The sequence below is a fragment of the Rattus norvegicus genome, chromosome 18 (genome assembly GCF_036323735.1).
Source record: "Rattus norvegicus strain BN/NHsdMcwi chromosome 18, GRCr8, whole genome shotgun sequence".
Lineage (NCBI taxonomy): Eukaryota > Metazoa > Chordata > Mammalia > Rodentia > Muridae > Rattus > Rattus norvegicus.
In genome coordinates, this window is record NC_086036.1 from 60,489,845 (window position 1) to 60,501,924 (window position 12,080).

Here is a 12,080-nt window from a genome sequence, read left to right on the forward strand (position 1 = left end):
AGAATGGGCAGCTGCCCAGCTATTGTGCTGCTTAAGGTTTACTAAAAATGTAAGGGCAGAGTGTGTCTTTCATCCAGGAACTCAATAACCAAAGGTGGGCTAGAAACCCTGGGCCAGGATATTAAATATTTTCTGCTACATTAAACAAACCAACAAATAAACAAATTGGGACCCGCATACAAGTTTGAGAGGTTTAGCCTATTGTCATCACGGCAAGGAGAAAGTAGTTAAGAACTGTACATCTAGATCCCTAGACAGCAGGGCGAGAGTGACACTGGGCTTGGCTTAGGCTTTTGAAACCTCAGTGTTACCCCCAGTGACACACTTCCTCCAATAAGGCCACACCTTCTCCCACGAAGCCACACCTCCTCATCCTTCTCAAGTAGTGCCACTCCATGGTGACTGAGCATTCAAATATATGAACCTGTAGGGGCCACTCTCATTCAACCACCACAGATGGGGCCATTTGGAGACGTGTTAGGGAACAGACTGGCTTCTGGGTCTCAGGAGGTTATTACCGTGCCACTAGCCAACCTCTGTGTTCTAGGCCTCAGTTTCTTTGGCAGAGCCAGAGGGTGAGTTAAAAACCACATGGCCTGTAAGTTAAATTTAAAACAGCATTCGTAAAAGAAACCTTTCAGGAACTGTTTGCTTTGGGGTTTGATGAAAGAGCATAAAAGGCTCTGATTGGCACTGTTTAAATATTTGTTCCAGAGCTGATGTTTGCATTTAAGACTAAATGAACTGATGTGCATTAACTCTGAGGCTCAGGGAGTAGGGTATACAGAGGGAATAGCCAGATCCCGCAAACGGATTACCAATAAAATAAACCCTTTCTCTCACACACTCCTGTATCTCCACCTTGCTTGTACACTCAAGACAATTGTTAAAAACCGTCCTCACTGCTTTTAAAGGATGCTTTAAAGGTCCAGAGGGGAAATGCACACAACTGAATTCCGTGATAAGCAGTAAACACCAGTGGTCCCCCAGAAAAGCTAATGGCCTTTGAGAATATTCTATAACAGCCTCCACTTAGCAACTAATATACTTTCGCTGATGGTCAATTCACTTCCAGCAATAAGGCCACAGCAAATGAGCAAATAATTTCTGAAGAAGGAAAGAACACAGTAAATGGACCGTAAACCGCCCCATTCCCTGCAAACGGCACTCTCACGGGTGAAATTTCACATTGTTAATGGCTGGAATATTGGACATCTGAGGGACCGGGAAAGGTGACAAAAGATAATGGCTTTTGCAAAGAGGCAGAAGCAGGGAAAATGATCACCCAGATCTGTGGTGCAGTGTAAGCTGTGAAAGTAGTTAGGAGCAGAAGACTGCCCAGGCTTCCCTCCTGTTTGTCTAAGGGTATATTGAGGGCAGTCTCAGATGCATGACTGGAATCTGAAACCCTGGCTACGTTTAACACCACCCACTACCCTCTCAGGGAGGTTGGCAATGATGGTTTCTGCATGCTGGTCTTGTGGGTTGTGGGTATTTCTGAAATGCCCCTTGATTTATGGTAGTAAATACCAAAAAAGAAGAGGAGGAGGAGGAGGAGGACGACGACGACGACAAAGAAGAAGAAGAAGACAACAATGACACATTTATTTGTACTCTCTTTGTGTTCACTCATGTGCATTTTTCTCAGCACACTTGTGAAGGTCAGAGGACAACTTGAGGGAATCAGTTTCCTCTTACAGTGTTAGCTCCTATGGTCAAAGTTAGGTTTTTAGGCTTGGTGGTGCTGGGTCTCTTTACCTACTGAGTCATCTAGCTGACCCTGAAAAGGGACATGTTATAAAGTTAAAACTAAGTAGAGAGGTGCAGGCCAGTGATACCAGCACTCAAGAGGCCTGGGTAGGGGAATCGAGTTCCAGAATAGCCTAGGCTACCTAATAAGACCCAGTTGTAGTGGGAATGTTGATCTCTTTAAGAACACAGAAATGTCATGTGAGTATGTTTTGGGATATGGGGCTGCTCCAGATTGTCCACACCGGCTATGATTTGTCTCGTGCTCTGGAAGGAGTATGATTTTTGCCAGCTGAACATAGTCTACATTTGGAATTCTGGGGACTCTTCAGAGGATATATAAATGTTAGAGCTCCAACAGAAGGGGCTGACTGGCCAGTTGGTTGCTGTCGTTTTGGTCTGCTAAGTGGTCCTGTGCAAAGAGATGAGAAAAACAACTTGGGTGTCCTGATGGCAAATATCAATCCTGCCCCAAGGAGCTCGGCACCCTTAATCAGCAGGAAGTAGTCTAATGAGATCGAGATCAACATTCCCTTTCCCCTCTAACCTTTTTTCTCTCTCACCTACTGTAAGGGAGTTGGAAGGGATACCGGTGAAGAAGGGTGGTAGGAAGAAGAATCTGACAAAATAGCCAAAAGTCCAGTTACACCCTGTATCCACGAGAAAACAAAAAGATTATAATAAAAAACTAAAATAGAAAAATTAAAACATACCAACGTAATTATTGCAATAAAGAGTATTTGCATCCCTCCCCCTAAATTCGTATGCTGAAATCCTGGCCGTCCAAATAATGCCCTTAGGAGGCTTGCCTTTGGGATGACTTCCAAGTAGAACCCTGGTGGATTGGCTTATGAGAAGTACCCCAGAGAGCCCCCCCAGTCATGCCATGTGAAGAGGTCAAGCCATGAGAAGATGGAAACAATCTACATCCCAGGAAAGGCGCTCACCAGAACCCTAGATCTGTTTCTAGCCTTCAGGACTGAGGGAAATAACTCTCTGTTGTTTATAAGCCACACAGTCTGTGGTACATTGTTAGAGCCACAGGAACAGGCTGAGATAATTACGGAGCTAGAAAGAAGCTGAGATCCTTCTATGAACAAAGAAAGTGAAGCTGTCTTATTACTGCAAGCCTCCCTCCTCCCAACCATCCACTCCCCATTTCCTTGAAAAAAAGGAGAGTCCTTTCTTCATTTCAGCCACACTTTTTTGTTTTCCTTTACACCAAAATCCCCCCAAAGGCTTGTAGCGCTTCCTGTTCTAACTCCTCTCCTACTCCACTCTAGCCTACTGCACTCAAGCATTTAACCCCATCTCCACCAAAAAATCTCTCACGGCATGCAGAGGCAATCCTCAGCTTCACTTTACAGGGAAGACCATTCCATCCCCTTGATACTACCTCTTTGCTTCACTGGGTTTCCATGATGCCTGATAGATACAGCCATATAAACAGTCACCACTACTCAGGCTTCCTCTCCCCAAAGAGGAAAGGGCTGTCTTCTGAGTGGGCTGCTCAGCCTTCATTTCCTTACCTGCTTCCCCTTAGGCAGCACTATTAAGATAGGGGTATTAATGGGGAAGCACCTTCTTCACCTGGCTATTCCTCATTTTCTATATGACCAGAGTGACGCTGGAAGCAGGGAGCATAGCCTCTGCCCAGGTCCCTGAGTGACTGTGTGGAGCAGAGCCCCTCTGTTGTGTGCTGGATGAATGTGGAGCCTCCACAATAGCATCTAAGTCCCAGGAACCAAGACCTTGAAAGGCAAGCATGCCTAGGCAGTCCTCACTCAATGTCTCTTTACGCTTCTCTGTTCTGTTACATTTGTTTCCATATTTTTATTGGTCCATGAGCATCTTTTGAGGGTTTTTGTTTTATTTTGTTCTGTTTTGCTTGTTCCTCAACTAGTCTCTAAGATAGCTAACTATGGAGCCTAAGGTCACGTGTTATAATCTAAAAATACTAATTGACTAGCTGAGTTACTAAACCTCAGAAAATAATCTGATTGGTCCTCAGCAAGTCAGGTGTCTACCTAGCTTTGACCAGGAAGATATACCTGAAATATCATCCTAGTGGTGGGAGTATCTACTTGGTGACCTTGTACATTCCAGAGAGTTCCTGTAGAAGTGAGCAAACTATGATATCCTTACATTGCTGTATGATGCCATTTCTTGTCTTCTCTGGCCTTATCTTCCATCTACTTATCCTAAACTTCCTTTACCCAAGGGATTTTGCTCGCTCTGTGACCTTCTCCACTCCAGTTTGCAGATTCTCCCAAGCCAAATGGCTTGAGTCAAGTCTTAGGAACCTTATAATGTCCAGGAACTTGTAGCCGTGTGTGTGTGTGTGTGTGTGTGTGTGTGTGTGTGTGTGTGTGTGTGTGTGTTGTCTACCTGTTTATATAATCCCCACCATCTCATACCCTAATCTATAATGCACAAACCATGCTGCAGGGCAGTACCACCACTACTGGCTTCAGTCCCTGTCTAGTGTAGTCAGATTCTTAGCCAGCCAGGCTAGATGTAAGCTAGTTCTTCCACAGCATTCATTATGATATTTGATCTCAGTGCTCGCTACAGATACTTTTAGAACTAAACTCTGTGGTCACCATTTCTTTTGTTCCTCCCAGTTAATTAAGCATGCATTTATTGTTAATTAGCTTTTCAATCATCTTTAAACATTTTAAATAAATTTTTAATTAAAACAGAATTATATTACTTCCCCCTTTCCCTTACCTGTCCCCAGCGCCTCCCAGGTTCCTCTACGTCCAATTCCTCCCATCTCTCCTAAAACTAGTAGCCTCCATTTCTTTGATTTTACACACACACACACACACACACACACACACACACACACACCCCAACATATAAATATTACATGTTGCTTATGAGTATAAAGTATCATGGCTGGGTTATATTGGATAACTAATAAAATGGCTCATCCCTGAGAGAGGCTAATTCTCCCTCTTTCAGCATTTTTCAGTTATCTATGGATTTTTGTCTAGGGACAGGACCTCTAAGAGCTTTCTCCCTTTCATGCTAGCATGTCTACTTATATTACTATTGCCCTGGTCTTATTTATGCCACAATTTCTGGGAGAGACTGGTTCATAGCAGATTCCCCAGCATTCTGGCTCATAGACTCTTTCTGCCCCCTCGTCTACAGTGTTCCCTGAGTGTAAGGTGCAGGAACCTTGATAAAGATGGGGCTGGACTCCGAGATCCACCAGATCTCCATGATGTGTTCAGTTGGGCTTTTCTGTGGTCTCTATCTGATATAAAAAGAAGCTTCTTTGATGAGGGATGGTAGCCACACTTGTATATGAAGATTTGGAGCTAGGAGATCTACAATGAAAACATCAAATCTCTGAAGAAAGAGACTGAAAGAGATAATAGAGAGGCATCTCATATTTGTGAATCACTAGAATTAATATTATGTGAAAATGACCATACTGCCCAAGATATGGAGAGCCCTTGATGACACTTCAAGGATATTGGCTAGAATATTTACATTAGGCTAGGACAAAGGAGTAGGTTCAAGTAAGAATTTGACATTGGGCTAGGACAAGGCTCAATATATTAGAGAGCTATAGTGATAAACAAAACAAAAGACCAAAGCAATATGATACTCATTCTGCAAATATATTTTTGTACCAGTGCCAATATGTGTCTAATTTAATCTCTACAACACACACAGACACACACGCACATATACACACACACATATACACACACACCCACAGGGAGGGGGGTTGTGGGGGAGACATCCATGCCTGTCACCCCCAACAAAAACTAGATCCACATAGATCAAAGACTTCAATTTAAAACTGATAGAAGAAAGTATAGGCAATACCCTACAACATACAAGTAGAGAAAAGGACTTTCTGGACAGAACCCTGTGCCAGAGTTAAGGCCACAGTTGATAAGTGGGGCCTCATAAAACTAAAAGACTTCTATACAGCAAGGAGACAATCAACTGTGCCAGACACAGTATGGCCATAGAAGTATGACACAGTCCCCACCCTAGAGCAGGGCCAGCAAGGCATGGGCCCCCTCAAGTACAAATGGTTGCTATAGTTGTGAAGCTTATTTGTATAATAATGTATATATTTTACTTCCTGTTCCTCCTTAAGGGAATGTTCTCCTTGCCAAAGTTAATGACTCCATAATACTCACAAACAGCACAATTCCAGGAGGTGAGGGTGTATCTAATGTTCCTTAGCAAAATGGTAATGTTGTGATCTTCAGGACAACTCTTAAGGCTGTGGGCAAGAACTCTGAAAACATGAGTTTAAGAATGTATAAACAGAATTTCTCAACTAAGCAATATACAAAGATGCAATGTGAATTGTATAAGGGGCTTCATGGACCCAAAAGAACAGAGGCAACTGCTCTAATGAGTTGATAAAGGGAAAAGGATAGGTAATAAAACAAGGCTCATGTTTCAAGTAATAAAGAGGCACATGGAAGTAAGGGAGTGGTGATCTCAGGGTGGGATCACACCCAGGTAAACTTATTGTTTGTGTTTACAAAGGCAGGCAGATTCTAGGACTTGTTATGTTAAAAAATATACTTGCTGTCTTTTTTTCTAAGAATCAAGAAGCTAATGTCATAAAATGCTGATTTGTGGAGTAATCAAAAGGGAATTTGGTGTACAAGAGCTGAACTAACAGAGAGAACTGCTTGGAGAGTGAACACATCTCTTTAAAAAAATTTTTTTTCTATCAGGTTTTCTGACTATGAGGAGGAGCAAGAGCCTCCCAAGGTTGAAAGCAAACCAAAGGCCCCCCTTAAAAGAGCCCCATCACCCATCATCCATGAACTTCACTGAGTTACTGAGACTAGCTGAGAAGAAGCAGTTTGAACCAGTGGAGATCAAGGTAGTGAAGAAAGCAGAAGATCGGTCCCTGACTGCAGAGGAACTGAGGGAGCGAGAGTTTCTTGAACGAAAGCATAGGAAAAAGAAACCTGAATCCGATGACAAACTACCTTCGCCCATGTTCAAAAGGGCGCTTTCTCATAAAGACGTCAGGGGCACACAGACCAGCAAAGGTACTGGGGACAGGCAGCTTCTTCCAAGGGATTGCTCTTTCCTCATGCTGGGAAGCAATTCAGACCCAGCACAGCCAATGAGAAACAAATAGCTCTGTCTTCATCCAAATCCCTGCCAGGAGAGAAGACCAAGGTTGGATCTGGTAGTAGTTCCCAGTTCTCACTTCGGGTCACAACAGGCCTGTTTTCAATGGGGCTGGAAAGCCCCACCCCAGCACCTGTTCACCAAGTGTCCCAAAGACTTCTGCTAGCGGGACCCAGAAATCTGCTTCGGAGCACACAGCCAAAAAGAATCTCTTCCTTCTCATCCGAGCCATTCCAAGCCCAGGCCCACAGTTCTCTCACACAACAGGGCTAAGAGTTCAGGTGTCAGACAGCGGGGAAGCAACTCTGGCCCTGCTCCTGGGCAGCCTAGCCTCGGGACAGCTCCATCCACACTTAGTTCTGACCCTGTGCCCAGGCGCCAGAATGGCAGATCCATCTCAGGACCTGAGTCTGTCAATGGGTTCAGAAAACTGGCCAGCAATTCACACCCCTCTGGACGAACAATCAATGGCACAAATGGCCCTGGGTGACCCATCAGTGGATCTGCTGGTTCTGGGAGACCTATGGGCAATTTCGGAGGCCCTGGGCAGCTGTAAATAGTCCACGTGACCTCCTATGACCAAAGAACAGTCTAGGCTCTCCTGGGCCGTCAGTCAGTGACCCTGGAAGACCTGTGAGCAGCTTAGGACCTGAACGAACAGTTAGTGACCCAGGCCTCCCCACAAAGCCCAAATGCACTGTTGTCTCAGAACCAATTTCTTCAAAGAATATTATTAGTCAGTCAAGCAATGGGTAGATAAATGGAATAAAACCTCTTCTCTCTGGCTACAGATCTGCCCAAAGTCCTCAGAGGCTTCCCTTCCCTACTGGCTACAAAAAGCCTTGAGAGGAGGAGGAGGAGGAGGAGGAGGAGGAGGAGGAGGAGGAGGAGGAGGAGGAGGAGGAGGAGGAGGAGGAGGAGGAGGAGGAGGACTTGGAAATGGATGATTTCATCAAAGATGAAGGAGAACCTCAGGAAGAAATACCCAAGCACATTCAAGAAATCTTTGTTTATGACCGAAAAAAAAATATAAAGATGAAAGTGACCTTGCCTTATGTTATATGGAGAGAAGATAGAAGGAGTAGCAGAAGGAGGAAGCCGAGAGTTTAGGACTAGGTACGCAAGAGGACTTTAGAGGAAATGAGGCGCGAAGAGGAGGAAATGAACCGTCGAAAGCCAAGAAGCTGAAGCGACAGTAGCTGCTGCAGCTGCTGTGAATTCTGGGAGGAACACTGCTGCAAGGATTTCCTGCCTTCAGCCTGAGCGAGCCTCTTACTGGCTTTGATTCACACGTGGGTACACAAGAGGAAGGAATACATACTGTCGATTACAGGCTATCGTTGGAGTGTGCAGTGTTTTCAAACTGTCCAGCATGGAACCTGTAATGGAGAGGATACAAAGCTGGCTGTGTATCTGTTGAGTTTAGCCATTCACGGGGTCCGGCCTCGGTCTTGATGAGCTCTGCACGCTAATGTGGGACCGCTCCCCAGTCAGCTGATCAGTGTTCCTTTGCTACTTCAGCAGGAGAAAAAGATCGATGTGTGAGTAGGGTACCACCCAGATCGCAGTCTGACTTGTCCTTAGGAAGGGCCTGGCCCCTCTGTGAACGCTGCCAGCAATAAAGGGACCTGTCCTAGTCTGTGCTTGAATTGAAAACCCAGGAAAGAGTAGGCTTTACAGATATTACACGAGTCTCATCCTTGTGATTTTGACACACGAAATAGAATGAATTATATTGTGCTTAGTGTATTTGTGAGTTGAATGCTAAATATTCTTCATTGATATTAGGTAATAAAAGTTTCTTAAGTTAAAATACAAATTTGGCTGGAATAAGAATGTTCTTTTCCAGTTTTCCTTCCAAGCTTACTGTTATGCTGATTTTGCATGAAGTAGATGAGGGCCCTTACTATTATGGTGATTGGTTTTTGTTTGTTTGTTTAATTCTGGTTTATATTAGAGAAAGATGGTTATTCAAATGTTAGATTTGAAAGGGTAATAGTTTAAAAATTAGCAAGCAACATATATTTTGGCCCCTTCTGTTTCATTCTCCCCATTAAAATGCTATTTGGGACCCTAAGGTGCCCCTGTACCTCTTGATGTTAATAACATTGCATTTTTAGCTTAAATTCCTTAGAAAATGTTAATGACCAAAAAGCCAAATATTTTGTGTATCAGGAATACCACCTTCTCTTTGTCCATATTGCACTTTTATTTCTAACTGTGCAACCACTGTGAAGAGATCATTTCTCCTGTTGTTAGTATTTTACTGAACTGTGTGAAACCCTAAGTTCTAACCTGCTTAAAGCCAGGTCTACAGACTTGATGTCACTTCAGCCTCGAATCCATCCAGGCTGGTCTATGGTCTGGCTGGAAGGAAGTCATGTCTCAAGGACAGTCAGCAACAGAAAATGGAATAACATGCTAGAGACTGGAGGGTGGAAGATTGGGAGTAGCCAGAATTCGGTTTGGGGGACGATTCCACAATGAATCTGGCTGTCTTAAACTGTTAAGCCATGAGGGGTGGGAAGCTGGAGAGGTTGTCTCGCAAAGAACTCTTACTTTTCAACAGGTCCAGACTTTATGCATTTTGTCCATGATGTCTTCATTCTTTTTTGTTTTTTTAAGATTTACTTATTTTATGTATGTGAGTACACTGTAGCTGTCTTGAGACACACCAGAAGAGGGCAGCAGATCTCATTACAAATGGTTGTGAGCCACCATGTGGTTGCTGGGAATTGAACTCAGGACCTCTGAAAGAGCAGTCAGTGCCCTTAACCACTGAGCCATCTCTCCAGCCCCGACATCTTCATTCTTTAAGCTTGAGTATTATGGGTAATCATGTTTCGCCTTCCTTTGTGGGACCAAAACAAACTCATTTTGAATTGAGTCAAACTTTGAGAAAAGGCAAGGATTTAATTTTAGAGGGTATAGAACGCTATGATTCTCCATGGGGGTCTTTATACACTGGTAGCAGAAAGTCTATTAACTTCCCTTTCCCTAGCCCACAGTTAATATAAAAGGAGTAAGATTCCACTTGATAAGTAGGTTTGCAACATTGTGTAATTGCTATCACTTGTGTGTTTTCCCTCCTGTGTGATTTTCCCTGATTACCCTTTTTTCATATTCATACTCTGGAATCTCTAATTGTAGTCAAAGTTACTGGCCGAAAGTTTACCATGCTCGATGTCAGGGTGCAGCTGTTTGGGTAGAAAGGAGGCATTGTGCTAGATTAGAGTTTCAGAGTTTGGTAGAGTGAGGTTGTAATGTCTGTGGTCTATGCATGCATTTCTGTAACCGATATGCATTGACTTTTACATAAGTATGCTTGTGTGGCTCATTGAGTGTATGTACTGGCTGGTTTTGTGTGTCAACTTGACACAAGCTGAAGTTATCCCAGAGAAAGGAGTCTCAGTTGAGGCAATGCCTCCATGAGACCCAGCTGTAAGGCATTTTTTCAACTAGTGATCAAGGGGGAGGACCCAGCTCATTGTGGGTGGTGCCATCCCTGGGTTGGTGGTCTTGGGTTCTATAAGGAAGCAAGCTGAGCAAGCCAGGGGAAGCAAGCCAGTAAGTAACATCCCTCCATGGCCTCTGCATCAGCTCCTTCTTCCTGACCTGCCTGAGTTCCTGTCCTGACTTCCTTTGGTGATGAACAGCAATGTGGAAGTGTGAGCTTAATAAACCCTTTCCTCCCCAACTTGCTTCTTGGTCATGATGTTTTGTGCAGGAATAGAAACCCTGACTAAGACATTGAGAAAACACAGGAGAGAAAGATTGTAAGTCCAAAACATGCCTTCCACTTTGCTCTTCAGTATTTCCTGACCACCTAGAAGAAGCTCGCAAGCCTTTGAAGAAACAGCAGCAGGCTGTTATTTTTTTTTCAAGGTTTACAAATTAAGTGCTTAATTTTTAACGTATTCTCTCTACTGTTTTGATTTTCAGATTTTGATTCAGTATTTGAAGATGTGACTTTTATCATTGGGTAATGTTAATTCTCGGATGTAGTAATGTCGTTCCACAGTTGTAATGTTACACGATCATGGGTGTGGCATTCTCTAACAAATTATGGGACAAGAAAGTCATTTTCGTAGAACTCATGGCTCCGATTGCACAGTCCCCTTGCTTAAGCACAGGGCACCTTCTTAAGGCTACTTCAGAACTGGTCTTTGTACTTTCTCTAAGCAATGGATGCAGTCGTGTCCATTTAGAGGCAGGGTACCAGGCGCCACAGGCAGCCCTAGATGTGTGCCATGGGAAAGTTCAAAGACAGGAACAAAGTCTACAGGAACTCAAAACTTCATTTTTGTAATGGTAAACCCCCCCCAAGACTTTCTCCAAGAATTAAATTGTTTTGTATTTTGTAACTTAAAAGCAGCTAGTAGTAGTACGTTTCTGAGATATAGCAGGAGACCAAAACATTTTTTGGAAAAAGAATAAATATATAAGGAGAGACTGGTTGGTTTATTTTCAGTGTGCTGATTAGACTATTTATTTTGTGATTGGATGTGATGAAATACATATTCAGGTGTTTAGAGTGAGATTAAGAGCGGGATATAGATTTCTTCGGCATTATTAAATCCATGATGTCTTTTACATATTGGACAGATCAAATATGGAAGAAAACCACTTTGGCATAGCCTAGCTTGTTTTCTGGTGCTGTTGACCTGCAGAAGAGTATACTTATGCATATGCAGGAGAATTCTTCACAATTTACACATACAAGAAATTGTAGGCATTGAAATATTTTATTGATTAAAACAAATGCTTTTGACTAAGTCATATTGTGCAGCTACCAAAAGCAAAGCACCGGAATTTTCCACCATGCTTTAGAAAAGTTTTGCAATAAAACTGTGTTACATTCAAAACTTTAAAAACCATATGCACACTGACGCTAGTACAGTAAAAATGCTTTGTCATGGGAGATTTAAAAGGAACACGAAGTGACAGAATTGGTTTCATTAGATAGCAAAACGTACAAGTTAAAGTGGTTTAAACTATGTATTGCTCTAGAAGCTATTTTCAGAGTAAATAAATATTTAAGTAAATTAAAATAATATTGCTTTAGACAGATGGCACAAAGCCCAGAGCCCCTGTCAGACAAGCAATTTATTATACCCAGAATGTACATTTCTGTGACTCATTAACTAGGATTGCGGCCCAACATCAACAACTAGGAGGGAAAAAACCACAAAATTTATATG

At 43.0% G+C, this 12,080-nt stretch overlaps 1 pseudogene; it reads left to right on the forward strand.

The window, feature by feature from the left end:
- Spty2d1-ps1 (SPT2 chromatin protein domain containing 1, pseudogene 1) overlaps positions 1-8,078 on the forward strand; it is a 63,092-nt pseudogene extending 55,014 nt beyond the window's left edge.
- Positions 8,079-12,080: the final 4,002 nt, after the last annotated feature.